This window comes from Salvelinus fontinalis, chromosome 4 (genome assembly GCF_029448725.1).
Source record: "Salvelinus fontinalis isolate EN_2023a chromosome 4, ASM2944872v1, whole genome shotgun sequence".
Classification (NCBI taxonomy): Eukaryota; Metazoa; Chordata; class Actinopteri; order Salmoniformes; family Salmonidae; genus Salvelinus; species Salvelinus fontinalis.
This window is the reverse complement of record NC_074668.1, coordinates 55,576,156-55,593,595: the sequence shown is the minus strand read 5'-3', so window position 1 is coordinate 55,593,595 and position 17,440 is coordinate 55,576,156. Positions and strand designations below refer to the sequence as shown.

At 40.7% G+C, this 17,440-nt stretch overlaps 1 protein-coding gene across 2 annotated transcripts in view; it reads right to left on the bottom strand.

The window, feature by feature from the left end:
* LOC129854017 (protein kinase C-binding protein NELL1-like) overlaps window positions 1-17,440 on the bottom strand; it is a 481,512-nt gene that overhangs the window by 400,818 nt on the left and 63,254 nt on the right. The gene's annotated exons all lie outside the window — the stretch shown is intronic.

The following is a 17,440-nucleotide window of genomic DNA, read 5'->3' as shown; positions in this document are numbered from 1 at the left end:
TTCTGTGACCCGGAAGTACTTTTTTAGTGTTGCTGACAAGATGCTGTCATGACGTTGCCCTCTTTGGGTACAGCGAGCACGATTCCCCTCTCTCTGTCTCCTACACTCAGGCTGCTGCGACCTCAGGTCGTAAATTCCTGGAGGAGATTATCTCCTCATGGCCACAGTATAGAGAGAGAGTGAGTTTTCATAGAGAGAACAAAGGAATTTCTTCCACCTCACAGAACTTGAGGTCCGAACCACATTTATGTTCTGGAGAAGGTATAAAAGATCGGTGAAGAATCCAGCTACGAACTGGTCCATTTGGTACAATTTTGTTAAACTCATGGGAGACAATACGGCCACATTACCATAATGCTGTTTATGTAATAGCCTCAGTTATGAGGCTTACATCTAATTAGTGTATAAGATGAATGAGTGAGGATGATACTGTTTGTGAAATTGTGTAATGTGATTTTGGACTGTTTAATGAAGTAAACTCCAATTTCCTTTGGAGTTTAACTAAATCAGAGGACCCATGAGCACAGTTATGGTCGGGCATCCTGGGACAGGCCCTTTTCTGCTCTTCCGAATAAAACCCCCACCCGGGTTTTCTATCACCAGACCGAGCTTCCCTCAATTACGAGATGGCTAAAGGTTGCAGACCAGCTTACCTCGATAAAGAGAGGGCCAAGGTTTGAGAGGAGACCATAAACCTAAGGTTTGAGTAGATGGCTAAGGTTTGAGTAGATCTTTTAACCACACCACACCACGTGGTTAAACTCTTAGACTATCGATACCGACAGAATAAGAACAAGTCTTTGATATTAATTACTAGTCTGCAGCTAGGAATTCAGTATCATTGAACGCGAAGACCGACATCTGCCGAAACATCTATACTATAACGACATGAATGAATGTCACTCTGAACTAACCATTCTAACCACGACAGAGAGAGGGCAGACAGACTCTCCAACAGAAACAAACTTTTCAACAGAGATCCCGACGACACACGGAGCGTAAATATATATATTGATTGCAATTATTCCCGAATGAGTGAGCGTTTATGTGCAAAGGATTAACATTTCAATTGTTATAATTATCAACTTTGTAGTGTCTCATCTCAGTTGACCCCCACTTCCCTTTTAGTCCACCAAGCCGCGATACCGGTTTATCCCACTAGGGAAACTCCGTTATCATTTCCTTGTAACTATCTACTGTTTGTTTATGCATTTCTGTGAATTACTTAGTTAGTAAATAAATGATTTAAGACAATTGCAGTATGGATGACTCATAGTGAAGACTGGGTTCGTGCAGATAATCAACAATTTGGAATGAGACTAATGTGAGGTAAAGAAGAATTCATTAATCAGAAGACTAAGTGATCAGATGTTAATATCTGAAAGTTATATTAGGAAAATTATAACTTTGTAATCTGAATATTTTCCTTGGTGCCCCAACTTCCTAGTTAATTACAGTTACATGATTAAGTAGTTTAATCACGTAATAATTACAGAGAATTGTTGATAAAGATTAATCTTCAGTTTAATGATGCCAAAGACACGACAACACTGATTATATGATGTTTTTGCAAAGCAAATGCCCACTAGTGCTGCCACTGAACAACAAAAAACAAGTAAGTTAACCGCTATTTATCGTAATTTCAATTAGTTTGTAGTAGTTAAGTGTTGAGTTAGAGTACATACTGTAGCTACCTCAATCAAAATTTAGCTAGCTAGCAGGCTCAGCTAAATACAAATCCTCCTATATACAGGCATGTCTCATAGTCACGTCATGCAATTTGTAAATAAAGTACGAATATAATAATATGAATTTAATCAAGTTTCACATCTTCCCATTTAGAGTTTCTGGCGCCGCACAGTAATGCCTTTATCCAGATGGTGTGACAAAGGCATTTCCTAACAAACCTGCTAACTTTCTTTGTTCATCAGCCAGCTCAAGGACAAGGTACACTATTCACAGCACTGTGTAATGTTCAATGTAATTGCATTGCTGCACTTTTTAAAACGTTGTATTTGTATTGTTTAAAAAAGAAAAAAAAATGTATGGTTTAAACATGTCTTTAATGTTAATTTGTTTTAGCTGTTAGCGATAATTCCCTAAGTGGTAATACATTGGTGTTTACAACATTAAGCGACTATGTATGTCACGCCTGCTACCGCCCTCCCTCCCTGGCGCTCGAGGGCGCCAGGCTGCCCAGCACTGTCCACTCGTGCCACCATCATTACGCACACCTGCTTCCCTCGTCACACGCATCAGCGATTCATTGCACTTACCTGGACTCAATCACCTGTGTTATTTCCTCCCCTATATCTGTCTGTTCCCCAGCTCTGTTCCCCGCTTCAGCATTAATTGTCGTATGTTGTTGTCTTACCCGGTTCTGACGCCTGTGCTATATTAAATGTTCACTCTCCGTACCCGCTTCTCAACTCCTGTGTCGGTCCTGACAATGTATGTGTTATGAATGATTAAAGGTGTCTGACTTTATAGTAACTACAACATCATATGATATAAGGTATTTATGCATGTGTTATGAATGACCAAAGGGTTTAAGTACAGCATCATGCAATATAGAGTATTTATGGATGTGTTATGAATGACTGAAGGTGTCTCACTTCAAACTAAGTATTACAGGACACTACATAAACTACACTACACATAAATTATTTATGTTCTGCTGATTTATGAAGGTTCTCTCATGATCCACAGGTTACTGTAGGGTGTGAGAGGAATTTAAATGATTGATGGACCTGCAAAGCTTGCGTTTGTGTGTGTGTGTGTGTGTCAGTACCAAGATGATTTAGAGTAGTCCAACCTGAAACTACCGCTATTATTATTCCTCTACTGCTACTATTATTCCTCTGTTCCCATGCTGGAGACCAGGGCTTGATTACAACCTGTTACAATTGTGCCAACATTTTGTGGCTGATCTTTCAGCGGGGGAGTGGGTGAATGTGTCAAAGACCTGACTGGGCCCAGCATCGCAAGGTATGGCTCATTTTTTGTTGTGTGTGTGTTTGTGTACTGAGGAACATGTAACCATGTTCCAGAAGAAAGACACTTTCAATCTCTTTAGGTTATGAGCTGTCATTAAGTTAAGTGCTTCTTGATGCAACGTCGTCCCCAGGCTACTGCACACACAGCACACTCAAGCTTGGTCTATCAACCGTTCAAAGTTGGCCTTGGTGGGAGTGACCATGGAATTCTTTATGAGTGACCTTACTGAGTAAAGAATTTGTCATCGTCACTACTTAACACAGTCAAAAAGTCATAATTATTGCTAAACCTTACCCATCTCCACAATGTATCTCGTCAAAATTGGATTTGAACGCTGCCCATTTCCACAATTTATCGAATTAAAATTAGATTTGAAACCTAACAATAACTAATGAAGGCCAAGTTTGATGCGTTGGTCCACTAGACCTTCCGCTCATTTGGACAGAAACGTCTGGGAACGAGATTAGGTGCAAAGTGACTAACATGAAATTAAACAAATCCAATGTCATTTGTCACATGCGCCATATACAACAGGTGTAGACCTTACAGTGAAATGCTTACTTCCAAGCCCTTAACCAACAATACAGTTTTAAGAAAAAAAATACCTACAGAAAATAAGAAATTAAAGTAACAAATAATTAAGGAGCAGCAGTAAAATAACAATAGCGAGGCTGTATACAGGGTGTACCGGTACAGAGTCAATGTCCTCTGATCACAAACGCACGTGACAGAGCTAGATGTGGAGTGAGCTTGCGTTATCTGCGTAACACACTCACACTCCCAGACCTCAAACTCTCTCCTCTCCTCCTCCCAGACCTCAGCTCATCCCTCTCTCCTTCCGCCCAAATCTCATCTCTCTCTCCTCTCCTCCTCCCAGACCTCAGCTCATTCCTCTTTTCTTCCTCCCAGAACTCATACTTCTCTACTCTCTTCCTCCAGGACCTCATGCCTTTCTCCTCTCCTCCTCCAAGACATCTCCTCTCTCCTACTCACAAGGGAGCCAGTCAGGCTGGGGCTGCAGGATATGGGGTGGTTTTGTGTTACTTGGTTCGTCAAGGCAAGCGAGGCGAGGGGCCAGCAGTGCCTTTCTGACCTGGCATGTGGCGCACAAACGCAAAATCAATAGCAGAAAAAGGGTTTTAAATGTAAAAGTCATTGACATTTAAAGTTTTCCTTCATTAGGCTCTGCGTAAGGCAGGGGGAGTCATTATCAGGAGAGATTTCTGGTGTAGGAGGAGCTATCATTGATCTTGTTGAAGTTGTTCTGCTGAAGTCGGCCAATGATTGCGGACCTGAGGTGACCGCACATAATGTGTTATTTCAGTGCTTAGTATTGTGCTCTCTGTCAAACGAGAGCTTCACAATGGGCTTTTATTAATACAGCGAGGAAAGAACTGTTCCCTGAAGAACTCCCGTCCTTGGGTTCCCAAGGACAACTGGTGCCAATGTTATGGATGAAATCTCATTATTATTCTTCGTAGTTGCACTTATATTTTGTGACCCAGCTGCTGTAGAATTTAAGTGATGAAGCGTGCATGCTGCTCTAAAGAAAATAACTGTGACTGTCCTTCACAGAAAATAAATCCCTACACCTGGTCCACCAACAGTCACACAGCAATCACATATCACATTACAGAAACATTTGTGCCCAGTATGAGCTTGCACAAGCACACACACACACTGCCTTAAGTGTCACAGATTGAGGTTTTCATTTATCCAACGCCTCATTATCCTGTGTAATGCCTCCACTCTTGTCCTAATAGTAGTTTTGTCCAGGCAGAACTGTGTCCTGTTCCTATCAGACGATCTTGTTAGCAGGTGAAGATAAAGCACCACATAGACATCTTACACCCCACTGATTTCTTTAATGAACAAAGCCCAATGTCATTCTGTGCTTGCTCGAGACAAATGCGGACAATCGTATTACCACCATTAGGGGATATTTCAGTTGGTGAATGTTCCAATGTCTCCTCCAATGTCTGCTATACCTCATTACCTTAAGGCTGGTAAAAAGCAGACCATATTTTACCACCTAAGTAGAATAGTATAAAAATATACAGATGGAGATAAGAGTCACTTAGTGCCTTGCTTGTATCCTCCTCACTCCAGTCCAATCCAGAGCAGTCAAGCTACCTCAGTCATACTGTACCTCAGCACAGTATAACCTGTTAGCTACCTCAGCCAACTACCTGAGGAAGCTATACCTCAGATCAGTCCAGCTGCTTCAGTTTTGCAAAGTATACCCCAACCCAGTCTAGATTAGTGAAGCCAACCTAAATCTAAACCATCCCTGAGCATCTCAGCATGCATGTCATTGTTCAGTACAGCTCACAGCAGCCTAGCATACTGATACTGATGTGATGCCGTTTGCATCCCTGAACGGTGGTGGTGTGTGTGTATATGTGTGTGTGTGTGTGTGTTTGCGTGTAATGAATGGTAATTCACAGTAATAAAAGAATGACCTGGTCATGCCACAGGGCCTGCGGGCATACAACTCTACCACCCACTACAGAGAGAGAGAGCGAGAGAGAGGGGCTGATATCACAAATCACAGAGAGATGCAAGTTTGGAAGATAGCGATTGAAAGACAGATAGAGAGAGAGAGAGGAAAGGAGAGACATAGCAGCTACACTATGATTCATTACATTCATTCATTAAAATGAATTCTAATTAATATATTCATGTACTGTACCTAGCCTTTGAATGTCAATATGAAGATCAATGGCCCCCTAGCAACATTCATTAAATGTAAAGTCCCCATATTTGGAGACCCTATTTGATTGTTTTTATTAAATTCAGTCTGGTATGAGAACGGTAGACCCTATCTGCCAAAGCAGGGTGTCTGTGGAAAGCTGTGTATCTCGGCTGTTGATCGGTGCCTTCAAATCTTTGGTAAGACTTACTACCATATATGGGCATACAAATTTGTAAGGGCAGGCCGAGCCGATGACCTCATTTCAAGATGGCTGCTACCTACATTCCAGTTAGTGTTGTGAAGCATAAACGAAATAAACACAGAATACGCTGATACACACAGAAACCCGGGACTCCACAGATCATGTGGATTTCTGATTTGTCTGCCTGTGACCTACCGTTATTGATCACCAGCTCCGAGAGTCAACATTTTTACATGGGGGGTATCAAATTAATCCTTAGGTTGGTAAGAACAAATGTCCACCGAGTGACTATATCTTTGCGCATCAAACATATGATGTTGCCTGCTTTCGCGCTGTAGGCATCCATACCCCCTGTATTTCCCCCAACACCAACACAATGTTTGAGCGAGGTTGGTGTTGTAGAAATGTAGTTTTATAGTGAACAATAACTTTTAGCACATCCAGTGTGCAAAAACAGTGCAATTACCACATTCAGACACCTTAGAGAGGTTGAAAGAACACTTGAATGTACCCTGGATACCCCATAACACCACCACACTGTTTGAGTGAGGTTGATATGGTAGAAATTGTGTTTTTATACTGAACAAATACCATTTAGGGATTGCAAATATGTAATATCACTGGAATTATCTGTTTTACAGACATAAGCCACTTTGGAGAGGTTTAGGGACACTTGGAAACGACCCGTGACCACACCTGACACCACTTACTAAAACATCTGGCCATTTCTATTTTTTAGATCTATCAATCCCATTGTTTTTGGCTGATATTGTTCACGTTGTGGAAGCCATCTGATGTGTTTCCAGCTTTAGACATTAAAAATGCACTTATAGCTTGTCAATGAAAGATGACTTTCAAAGTAAAAAAATTAAAAAATGTTATTTTGTGTGTGCTGGATCTTGTGTATTCTGAACTATGTAACTACTATCTATCTTCTGATAATTTCCTCAATCTCCCAGATGTCTTCTTTCCAAATCGAATTTTTTTTTGCATGTCAGAATCATATTATTACACATAAATAGCAGTTACTTTTGGCTATGTCTAGTTAGGCGAAAATCAATACTTTTGCTATTACATTTAAAGAGGTATTAATTTCAAATACTCAAACCTCAATATTCTGTGTATATCTGGCGTACTTCAATTTTAAAGGTAGAGATGTTGTCCTACCAACTCATTCATTAAGACTCCTTATGCTGAATCCTACATTATCAACACTATAAGTAAAGTGATACCTACCAACTCATTCATTAAGACTCCTTATGCTGAATGCTACATTATCAACACTATAAGTAAAGTGAAACCAAACTCAAAAATACAAAACAAGGATGAAGTATCAACAATTGAGAAAACTATGAGTCACAGATCAGATATACATAGATTAATAATGTAGAGATGTCTGTGTTGCTAGCCAAGCATATGGTTAATTCAGGCCTCTTCGTTATATAGTCCTCATGCTGTCGGAGCATCTGCTCCAATAAATATGGATAGGCTGAGAGACGCTTTGGATTGTGCATGTGTCCGTGTGAGCAGCACCTGTATATGGTGTCCATACTAGGACAAAGTCACACAACTACGTCTTAAAATGGACAACGTACCAGTGCATAGGTGGCTATGCTGTCTCAGTTAGCTGGAGCTTGGTTCTCAGTGGGATTTTATTTTTTATTTTGTTTCCCAGCTGTACTGAATGTTAGTGTTGGCTGGCTGCACAGTGTTAGCACAACCCTACACAGCAAAATGTCCAGTGTTAACTAGTGATAATTCAGTGTAACATTTCTAGTGTTAATTCAATAATTAAATTAACTCTCAGTGGTGTAAAATAACCGCAGTTTTTGTGTGAATAACCAGATTTGAATCAAAAGCACGCCCATCATTATCGGACTATAACAGAACTTTTTGGACTTTCGTCCAACCTTTTGGCTGGACTTGCACACGCGTTTGGATTTGTTTACCAAACTCAGTAACAAAGGAAGGTATTTGGACATAAATGATGAACTTCATCGAACAAATCAAACATTTACTGTGGAACTGGGATTCCTGAGAGTGCATTCTGATGAAGATCATCAAAGGTAAGTGAATATTTATACTGCTATTTCTGACTAATGTTGACTACACAACATGGCGGATATCTCTTTCGCTGTTTTGGTCTCTGAGCGCCGTACTCAGATTATTGCATGGTGTGCTTTTTCCGTAAAGTTTTTTTGAAATCTGACACAGCGGTTGCATTAACTTTTTATGGCTGCAGGGGCAGTATTGAGTAGCTCTGATTAAAGGTGCCCATTTCAAACGGCCTCGTACTCAATTCTTGCTCGTACAATATGCATATTATTATTACTATTGGATAGAAAACACTCTCTAGTTTCTAAAACCGTTTGAATTATATCTGTGAGTCAAACAGAACTCATTTGGCACAAACGTCCTGACCAGGAAGTGGAACGTCTGAAATCGATGCTCTGTTCTACTTCCTGCCTATACATGGGCATGATACGTATTAGTATACGTGCACTTCATACACCTTCCCCTGGATGTCAAGAGGCGGTGAGAGAAGAAATTTTGTGTTTATCTTGGTCTGAAGTGGAATAGAAGCTCATTGTATGACGTGTCCGCCCATTTCCTGTTTTCTGGAGAGCGCGAAAGGGGAAATGGATTTGCCTTCTGTTTAGTTGCCGTTATAGGCGACTAATATCTCCGGCTTTGATTTTATTTGATACATGTGACCATATCATCGTAAAGTATGTTTTTTCAATATAGTTCCATCAGATTATTGAACATTTTTCGGGAGTTTTGCCGTGTTCCGTTCTCTTCCGTTTGTTGACATGGAGAGCTTTGTGCCACTTGGCAAGTGCGCTAGCTAAATCGAGAGGGAAAATGAACGTTCTAAATCCAAACAACGATTGTTCTTGACAAAGGATACCTTGTCCAACATTCTGATGGAAGATCACCAAAAGTAAGAAACATTTTATGATGCTATTTCATATATCTGTCGTGCATGTGAACTAGTCGCCGGCGGCCAACTTTGGGGTACTCAGCTATACCGAAGCTGGATGTCGTAATGAAGTTATTTTTTAGAATTCTAACACTGCGATTTCATTAAGAACTAATGGATCTATCATTTCCTATACAACATGTATTTTTTAGTTATGTTTATGAATAGCTATTTGGTCAGAATATGTGTGTCAGAAAACGTGTCAGAAAAATATCGTTGCTGTTTAGACGTTGTGGAAAAAGTTGCTAAGTTAGCACAATGTGTAACCACTGATTTCAGCTCTAAATATGCACATTTTCGAACAAAACATAAGTGTATGTATAACCTGATGTTATAGGACTGTCATCTGATGAAAAATATCAAGGTTAGTCAAAAAATATATATATTTTACTGGTTTGTTACGATCGCTAACTTTTGCTACTGGGAAATGGCTTGTCTTTCTGGCTATTGTGGTAAGCTAATATAACGCTATATTGTTTTTCGCTGTAAAACACATAATAAATCGGAAATATTGTCTGGAATCACAAGATGCCTGTCTTTCATTTGCTGTACACTATTTATTTTTCAGAAATGTTTTATGAGTATTTAGGTATTTGACGTTGGTGTCTGTAATTATTCTGGCTGCTTTTGGGGCAATTTCTGATTGTAGCTGCAATGTAAACTATGATTTATACCTGAAATATGCACATTTTTCGAACAAAACATTTATTGTATAACATGTTATAAGACTGTCATCTGATGAAGTTGTTTGTTGGTTAGTTTGGTTGGTTGGTTCTTGGTTAGTTAGGTTGGCTTTGTGCATGCTACCTGTGCTGTGAAAAATGTCTGTCCTTTTTTGTATTTGGTGGTGAGCTAACATAAATATATGTGGTGTTTTCGATGTAAAACATTTTAAAAATCGGACATGTTGGCTGGATTCACAAGAGGTGTACCTTTCATTTGCTGTATTGGACTTGTTAACCCTTTCATGCGTGAGTTCCAAATATTTCTAACGGTCGCCCCAGCGTGAGTTTTTTTATGCACGTGATGTTAGAACGTTCTCTCCATTCAAGAATGTGATTGTTATGTAACAGTACATTTAATCTGCGCTGCCCTCAAACCAAAGCACGCAGCCTGTTTTATTTGTCAATTTTAAATTATTTTCTAACAAGTTTTTTATTTTCTAATAACAGTTTGAAATGAGGTGTCTTCCGCCTCATTCATTCACATAAAAGTAGTCATTTTTACTTTTGCGGACCAATTTTTTTTTTTGACATTTCCGACCCGGACAAAATTACCCAAACACTTCTCAATTGTTTGTGCAGGACATTTACTCATCTGCCGTCCTGCTTACACGTGTTCATATTTTCCACCTGTCGCCTGCATCGAAATCAAAGTTGTTTTCGTTACCAATAATACCTTTGGAAATGTGTGCGTTTCTATCAAAGTGCCTTAATACGTTATAATAGTTTCTGCATGTCGTGTTATGTCGTTTCTACTGTAACGTCATGTTTTTGTGTATATTCCTTATAACCGCGGACACGCAATGTAACGTTACTCATTTCATAACATTTATGGTGTTATACTCAATGCTTAGGTATCTAGCTACATTCTCCTATTAGCTCTGGAAAACAATGCTAATTGCGTCAGGGAAGTATTAGCATGTGTTGCATTTCGAAGCTACCCTGGCCTTATGACTCCCAAGTGGCACAGCGTCTCAGTGCTAGAAGCGTCACTACAGAGACCCATCTTCAAATCAAGACTGCGTTTCTATCAAAGTAAGTGCCTAATTACGTTATAATAGTTTCTGTGTCGTGTTATACCGTTTTTACTGTAGCTCACTGTGTGTATGGAGCATAATATATTTGTGTATATTCCTTATAACCGCGGACACGCTAGGTAACGTTACTCATGTTACTCACCTTTTATGGTGTTATATTCAATCGTGCTTATGTAGCTAGTTACATTATTCTATTAGTTCTGTAAAACAATGCTAAATGCGTCAGAAGTATTGGCATGTTGTATTTTGACGCTACCCTGGAGAAATATCTTATACCACTTGGTCGTTTTCTGAATGCATTCCACAAAGCTGTTTATCATGTCAGCCTTATCTACTGCCCCCATTTTGAGGTAATAGTCAAGCACGCAGTCTGGTTTGATGGTTCTCTGTCTGGTTTGTTTCTCTCTCCCGTCAGGTGGTCCACCTGTGGCCGACATGGTTGCTGTATGGACAGTGGAGAGGACATGGACGTCTCGTTTGTCATGCCACTTTACTGCCAGCTGTTAACATTTCTTATTTTGTATAACGGGTCATTTAGGATGGTAGTAGCGTTGATGGAATGCAGTCATAGCAGCAGAACTAGAAAGCAGTCTTTACTGTCACCAGGAATGTATACATTTCACTAATTGTGGTTGTCCCCCACTCCTGGCTCTCTCTTATCCTGTAGCTCCAAGGCATAGTGATTGGTCTCTACTATGTCTCCCACCAGCTCCTCTGTCAGAAACAACTTGAAGCACTCTGCCTCAGTTGGAAATGGCAAGGGGCGTTGCACTCCAGACTGGGACTCACCAAAGCAAACAGCAGGGCCAGGAGGGGTGAAATGACTGGTGGCCTTCCAGCTACCACAGAACTCCTGTACTTCATCCACTGTTGGTATGCCTCCATCACCACCAGCATCTTCAAAGAGACCTGGGACTTCGTCAGTGGACAAGGGAAATTCAGATTCAGGGTTCTCAATGGCTACAAGGTTGGGGGGCAGCTCCTCACTCAGTCAGAATCTGATTCCTGACTTTCATACTCAGACTCAAAATCTCCAGAATTTCCACATTTGTTTGTTGTCTCCTTTTGAAAGACATTGCTAATGCTTCAGCTTAGCTCACTAGCTACATACATAAACAACAACACTGAATGGTTTACAGTGAGAGGGTACGTGGTTGACTGCCGGCACGCGCCACTTGTATCAATAAATCACTATCAGAAAATGTTTTGTGTGGCAATATTTTGGTGTATTTACGGTTTTATTCACATGTTTTCAAATCTAGGTGACAAATCATGCATTCCGATTCTTGCACAGATTGTAATGGGCACATATTATGTGTGTAAAATACTTTTTTGAAGGTTGTACTGATTATGATGAGCTAAGCTAATTCCAGCTGTGTAGCCATGTTTGTTGACATTCAATGCATTCTGGGTTCACGTAATCGTCTGTTTGACCAAAGATGTTATAACAAAATGAGGTGAGTAAGAGTTCACTCATTTTTTGAGGACTTCCGGAAATGAATGGTGGGATGTGAACGACGGTAGATGACACACCCCTTCAACATGCATACTATAAACAGACCAAACTCATCTCGTCTTCTCTTATTGTCTTCGATTTCTGTGAGGAAAAAATGCATGGGTGCGCGCTGAAACTAATCGTCGGATTACTTTCGATTTCTAAAAAGTGCTTTACCTAATTATTTCGATCAATGGTGAGCTCACCCGTGATGTGATTAATTATACATAGTAATTGCTATTAGCTAATTCATATTGTAGTTTGTCAGCCGAGAGTTAGAAAATATGACTGCGTGTGTTGGGTCAATCTTTCCTCAGTTAGCGGTAGGACAAATGTAGCCTACATTTTTCCGGTTAGGATGATTGTGTTATGCTATATATAATTCTGTGAATATCTGAACATTGAATCCAAAAATAAACTGCCCACATTCTGGACATAACGTTGTTAGGACTGTGTTTGTGTAAATAGTTTCTGAAAAAAGTTTGGTCAACTCAAGCGCTGATTGTTGCGTCATTCGAAACTGGCCGTTCTAAATGAGTGTTCTAATCACACGGGTGTGATCGTACGCTTCAGGGACCACTGTAGAACGATCACACCCGTGTGATGGTACGGGTGAAAGGGTTAATGTGTGAAAGTTAAATATTTAAAAAAATTATATTTTGAATTTCGCGCCCTGCACTTGAGCTGGCTGTTGTCATAAGTGTACCGACGTCGGGCTTGCAGCCATAAGAAGTTTTAAGGAGAAGTTTACCTAAAGTTCCATGTATAATAGTTGTATCTTTTATCAATGTTTATTATGAGTATTTCTGTGAATTGATGTGGCTCTCTGCAAAATCACTGCATGAAGTCCTATGAGTGTCATCTGATGAAGATCATCAAAGGTTGGTGATTCATTTTATCTGTATTTCTGCTTTTTGTGACTCCTCTCTTTGGCTGGAAAAATGGCTGTGTTTTTCTGTGACTTGGTGGTGACCTAACATAATAATTTGTGGTGCTTTCGCTGTAAAGCCTTTTTGAAATCAGACACTGTGGTTGAATTAACGAGAATTTTATCTTTAAAATTTGAATTTGGCGCCCTGCACTTTCACTGGCTGTTGGCGGGGTGGGACGCTACTGTCCCGAATATCCCAGAGAGGTTAACCTCCTCCGATAATCTGTGGAGGAACATGTCGAACAGGGATTCCGGATTCCAAGCACTCTCGGCAGCCAACGTGGAAATCTACCCAATAGCCTGCCACACTGCGGGAGTCTTGACGAAGCTGGAGTAACTTCCAGGCAGCCTCTTTCCCGAACAACGGAGAATCAAAAAATATTTTTCACCTCAGCCACGAACTCCTGCAAACTGAAGCACACGGGAGATTGTTGTTCCCACACAACCGTAGCCCAGGTGAGAGCCCTCCTGGACATCAGCGTTATGAGGTAAGCTATTTTCGAGCAGTCCGATGGAAAGGACGAGGGCTGCAGTTCGAAGATGAAAAAAACACAGAGAAAAACACCCAACAAGTTCCTGACTCTCCAGCGAAGCATTCCGGAGGAGGGAAGCCGGGTCCTCGGGAAGCTGGGGTGGCATGCCCTATTGACAGCAGGGTTACTGAGGAGCTGGGAGGTTAATGTCGTGGCTGGCTGCCTAACAGACAATCCGCGGAATTGCTCCAGCAATGTATTCAAGGCATGGTCATGGTGTTTTCGCCAAGTTCTGGAATCCTTCCATAAGACCTTGAAGTAACTCCTTGTGTATCTCAATGGTGGCTCCTTGGGAGGTGACGGCATTGCGGAGCTGGTCCGAGTCTGCTGGGCCAGTCATAGCCAGTTCGTACTAACAGAACTCAGGATAAGACCCAGATGCAGACAGTTCAAAACACAGATGTTTATTTACAAAACTGGGGACAAGCAAATGACAAGTCAAGAGCAGGCAGAGGTCGGTAGTCCAGGGCAGTGTCTGTAAGGTGCAGAACGGCAGGCAGGCTGAGGGTCAGGGCAGGCAGAGGTCAGTAATCCAAGGCAGTGTCAAAAGGTGCAGAATGGCAGGCAGGCTCAGGACAGGCAGAATGGTCAAAACCGGAAGAACTAGAAAACAGGGACTAAAGTGAACAGGAGTACCAAAAAACACGCTGGTAGGCTTGAAGAGACAAGACGAACTGACAACAGACAAACATAAAACACAGGTATAAATGCACAGGGGATAATGGGAAAAATGGCGTACCTGGAGAGGATGGAGAAAAGCATAAGCCAGGTGAAATAGATGAGGGTGTGACAGTATGGGTGTCTGAGCTGAATGTTATTTGATTACACAGATAATTCAGTCATTTTCATCACAGTAATATTTCTCATAAAAACTAGGAGAAGCAGTTAATCTCTCATCAACCCTCAATCAGGAAAGATTGTCATGCAGACTAGCTTTGCTAGTTCTTTCTTTGCTGCACTTGACAATTTTAGCAGACATAATCAAGATGAGACCAGAGCCTGAACAAGTAGTACAGTGAGGATTTTTGTATCAAAAATGTAGAACATATATTTATAACCGACTCCTCCCTATCTTCTCTACAATTTTGTCAACAGGACTTGAACATGATAGTTGACCATCCAATGTTATACCAAGGAGTTTAGTTTCCTCAACGTGCTCAATGGTCACACCCTTTATGCACAACTCCAGTTGAGGTTTAGGTCTTAGAGAGAATGTTTTGAACCAAATACAATGCTTTTAGTTTTAGATGTATTTCAGACCAGTTTATTACTAATCACCCATTCTGATACTGACTAACTCCTTATTTAGAATTTCAGTGAGTTCACTGGCGTTGGGTGCTGACATGTAGAGTGTGGGATAATCTGCATACATAGTCATTCTAGCTTTGTGTAAGACCAGTGGCAAATCCTTTGTAAAAACAGAGAAGATGAACAGCCTTAGATAACTGCCCTGAATGACACCACACTATACATAGCTGACATTAGAGTAGCTTCCATTGAAGAACACTCTCGGGTTCTATTGGATAAATAACTCTCCAACTATGTGATGGCAAGAGATGCAAAGCCATAGCAAGTTAATTTTTTCAATATATTTTTTTTCAATAATGGTTTTGACATCTTAACACTCTGTTAAGATGTGCCTTTGTCCCCCAGAAGACTTTTGCCGCCAAAACTATAACATCCAAAAAAGTGAATATTGGAGCAATATTTCTAAGATTGGAATTTAAAAAATGGTCAGTGGGGACCTAAAGAATAATCATGTCATATTGTTTTCATTTTGTGATGACATTAGTAAGGTTATAAAGGAAATACTGTAACTTGAAAAGTATTTACACTACAGGTATAAAGTCTGAAATTATGAAACTTTTTTTGTTAATATAGGAATGTGATTTTAGTTTTCTAATAAGATAATTGTTTCTGAGAATACCTTGCACAGTAACAAGCCACGCCCCGAATGAGTTCAGAAAAGATTGTAAGTGTGATGGAACCGCCCCTTTCCGACCACTCCTTAAATGACTAGGTAACAAAATTCACACCAGACCAAAACATTGCCGGGTGGCTACTGGCGTGTAAAGTGGTTGGGAGCTGAACGTAGAATAATACCTTTAGACCAAAAGATGTGAGACCGTGATCCACACGTTGAAATGGTCAGAAACTCTAAAGCTCTCAACTTCAAAACTAGATGAAGAAGATAACCTCACCTAACAGACCAGAAACACTGCCAATCTGCAGCTGCGTGTGTAAAGTAGTGTGGAACTTTGACTATCTACCTGAGGAAGAAAAGATGCGAGAAGCTCACCCCAGACGATCATTGGTGAATCATTGAAGCCACAGACAACTAAGAAGGACATTGTGACCTCTGGTGGACAATCAGAGCATTACACTCCGGGAGGGGCCCGATCGATACAACTTTCCGAGAGGGCTTGGTGCTGACTGAGATTTTGTTGCCTTACAACCTGCAATTAAAATAGATTTTTGGGGGGTTTGTATCATTTGATTTACACAACATGCTTACCACCTTGAAGATGCAAAATATGTTTTATTGTGAAACAAACAAGAAATAAGACAAAAACAGAAAAATTGAGCGTGCATAAATGTTCACCCCCCCCAAAATCAATACTTTGTAGGGCCAACGTTCTCAGAAATTACAGCTGTAAATCTCTTGGGGTATGTCTCTATAAGTTTGGCACATCTAGCCAATAGGATTTTTGCCCATTCTTCAAGGCAAACCTACACCAGCTCCTTCAAGTTGGATGGGTTCCGCTGGTGTACAGCAATCTTTTAAGTCATACCACAGATTCTCAATTGGATTGAGGTCTGGGCTTTGACTAGGCCATTCAAAGACATTTAAATGTTTCCCCTTAAACCACTCGAGTGTTGCTTTAGCAGTATGATTAGGGTCATTGTCCTGCTGGAAGGTGAACCTCCATCCCAGTCTCAAATCTCTGGAAGACTGAAACAGGTTTCCCTCAAGAATTTCCCAGTATTTAGCGCCATCCATCATTCCTTCAATTCTGACCAGTTTCCCAGTCCCTGCCGATGGAAAAACATCCCCACAGCATGATACTGCCACCACCATGCTTCACTGTGGGATGATATTCTCGTGGTGATGAGAAGTGTTGAGTTTGCGCCAGACATAGTGTTTTCCTTGATGGCCAAAAAGCTCAATTTTAGTCCCATCTGACCAGAGTACCTTCTTACATATGTTTGGGGAGTCTACCACTTGCCTTTTGGCGAACACCAAACTTGTTTGCTTATTTTTTTCTTTAAAAGTCCCATAGAGCACTTAATTATTTCCTTCTTTTTTTTTTACAAAGCTCTACTACACAAACTTCCGACTTACCTAAAGTCACTGTTCTATCATTAAAAACATCAGATAACGAACCTGTTCATAAGGTTGGTTATCTCTAGAGGTTCCTCGGGTTTCCACCAAATCCACTTTTAGTTTTAGTTGCTGGAGCCAACTACAAAATACATTACAATTGAATGTTCTGGTGCCTTTCTGGAAATTTTAAATATTGATTGGGGACCTTCTTACTGAGCTATGCAATTTTTGGGGGGGAATATTTGTGTGGTGCTGTATTTTATTTGTTTTATATTGTATTACATTGTTTTGTTTTTCTGATGAAGTTGTATATGCAGGGCTACTTGTGAAAGAGACGAACATCTAACCCTATTACAGGGGCTGAGTCACTGGCTTACTAGTGCTCCTTCCATGCCGTCCCTAGGAGGGGCGGAGATCTTTGTGGGCTATACTTGGTCTTGTCTCAGGATGGTAAGATGGTGGTTGAAGATATCCCTCTAGTGGTGTGGGGGCTGTACTTTGGCAAAGTGGGGGTTATATC